At 42.5% G+C, this 2,637-nt stretch overlaps 1 pseudogene; it reads right to left on the bottom strand.

Moving 5' to 3' along the window:
- Positions 1 to 336: 336 nt before the first annotated feature.
- LOC120057757 overlaps positions 337 to 2,637 on the bottom strand; it is a 71,526-nt pseudogene continuing 69,225 nt past the window's right edge.

Below are 2,637 nucleotides of genomic sequence, written 5' to 3'. Positions count from 1 at the left end.
GGGCTCCCACATCTTATAAAATAGAAAATTATTCAATCTGAATCTGTCAATAGTTTCAACCCCAGTTATTTTATCAGTTTCATGAACCCAACAGCAGCAGGTTTTTCCTCATAAACCCAGCTTCGCCTTTGTATCTCAGCCCTAACCTACTTTGTCCTTCTCCTGATGAGAGTCAGAGACAGTGGCTCCTTGGCGAAACAGGGCCCACGCCTTCTGTCACAGCCTCTAGCCCTGGGCCTACGGCAACCTGCTGCCAGGGCAACGCGCTGCCAGTTGTAGTTTTTAATTGGCCATCTGGGGAAAGATGGATCTAGTGGCTGGATATTAATCAGTAAATTAACCCAGCCATAATACAGCTCTCCCAGTGGAGGCCCGGCAGCTGTGGGCAGACAGAGCACAGAGAGCCGCCTGGGCCGCAGTCGCCTGGGCCGCCATGCTGCTGGAGGACCTGCACTGGGACTGGGAGCCCCCGAATGGGGACGGCCCCTGATTGAACATCTCTTCGGTGTCCCCTGCCGCTCCCCTGTGTCGGCACGCCAGTGACCCCCAATTTGTCTGACAATCACATGCATGGAAGATTATCTCAAACATGTCAGCGCACACAAAAAAATGAGGGTTCCTTAAGGGTTCTTTGGGAAGGGTGATGGTTTATCTGTGGTACCATGCTGACCCAATGAACCGTTTGAGTCCTTCAATGGTTCTTTGCAGTTCAAAAAAGTGTTATTTCCTCTTTTAGTGATAATTGAAATCTAGGGGCAGCAGCTCATTAGATTATTTTGTGGCCATTTTTTGCTCACAGCTCTTTTTGTACAACCGTAAGTAAGAGTTTCATTCCAGTTTATCTAATCTGTTGTGTTATGCTATTACATGTTATATATAACTATGGCCAGCGACGCTGTCATGTGAAAGACTCACACATGGCCTTTTTCCCCCAATTCTCTCCTCAGGGACCCCCAGCTGTTCCAGAGTTAGCACACCTGATTCAACTTTTTAATAAACACAATAATAAAACCTATGGAATTTTAACAATATAATATGGCTATTAAACGAGGATAAAGAACTTTTGAGATTGAGAAAGTTTTTATAGAACCATTCACCATAAGGTTCTATAAAGAACCCTAAAACGGCTCTATATAGCCTCAAAAAGGGTTGTAACCATAGCAGAACCCTATTTTGGTGCTATATAGAACCTTTTTTAATGGAACCTTAGGAAAGGGTTCTTTATAGCACCATACAGATTCCATTTAGAACCTCATGAGCATGGTTCTTTATAGACCTTTCAAAAAATGGTTCCATATAACACCAAAAAGGGTTCCGCTATGGATACAAGCCAAAGAACCCTGATTTGGCATTATATAGAACCATTTTTTTTGTGTGTGCAGATGTCACTGGTATTCCCGTTGTTTAAGGACAAAGCTAGTCATTATGTGGAGAACTCCCTCACTTTGGCAAAGACAAAACAGTTGTACTGAAAGCTGGAACTACCTGGTATAAACTCTTTATAATCTACACTCTTAGAGGTAGGGGTGACTCGAGGAACCCTGGAGATTCTCAAGGAACCCTGGAGTTCCTCAAGGTACCATTGCAGTCAATGGGTTCATAGTTACACCTTCGGTTAGTTGGTAGGTTCTTGGAGGAACCTTAAACGTTTCAATGTAGCAAAGGGTTCCTGGAGGAACCCTGGACTGGAGGCGTGGCTTAGTAGGGTCGTGGCTTTCAGATAGACATTTTTTTGGCCACCGGTTAGAATAAATGTCGTTCCTGTTCATCTGTTCTGTTGTATTGTCATCACATGTTAAGGTTGAAAACTCACAGTTTTGTAGCTACAATGAGTCTTACAGAGGTGTATGAGTTCCATTTACTTTCATGAATGGCCAAAAAGAACTATCTGAAAGCCCTGTCTCCAATAAGCTATGCTTCCAATATTCTGGCAGTCTGTTGCCGCTACAATATTTTGTTAAAAAGGTTTTAAAAAATGTACCACTCCGATCACTAAAAGCTTGTTTGAACCTTTACACAGGGGCTCCTCTAGGAACCTTTTTGACCTGAAAAGGTTCCCCTGTGTGGCAATCTTTTGAACCCCACAAGTTTCTTCGAGGCTCCTTTACTCCTTTACTTCTAGCCGAAGTGTGCTTGCCGAAGTGTGCTTGCCGAAGTGTGCTTGCGTACTCCCTTAAGTTAAAAGACATTCGCTTGAAAATGAGAAATAGTACCGTTTGTCCATTTTGAGACGCCCTAGCCAGTATACATTTCCTCAAAATAGACTGAAGTAATCTAAGATAACTCAAGAAGTGTGTCATTCATTTTGACGTTTTTGCCGAGGAGATCTTAGACACAATTTTACATTTTAACTAAGATGTTTGGTGCGGTATTTCTCAATAAAAAAAGATTGCATTAAAAAAGAGTTGTCTCTCGTTGAATGACAACAAAGACTTTATTGAAGAATCTGTTGACCAATCACCAAAGAAGGGGCGTAGATTTCAGCTCTGAACTTTCCTCTCCGAAGTCCAAAATGAACAAAAACGTCACAAAATGTCATAATATATGCACAAACTCTTCCGAACTGTTTTGGCTGGGAAGCATGCAGATGCCTTAAGAGTGTACAGAAGTTTAAGAAGTAGTGAGTTAAGCTCTTGA

Source organism: Salvelinus namaycush, chromosome 13 (assembly GCF_016432855.1).
Source record: "Salvelinus namaycush isolate Seneca chromosome 13, SaNama_1.0, whole genome shotgun sequence".
NCBI lineage: Eukaryota > Metazoa > Chordata > Actinopteri > Salmoniformes > Salmonidae > Salvelinus > Salvelinus namaycush.
The sequence above is the reverse complement of the archived record's forward strand: the minus strand, read 5'-3'. Positions and strand labels throughout refer to the sequence as shown.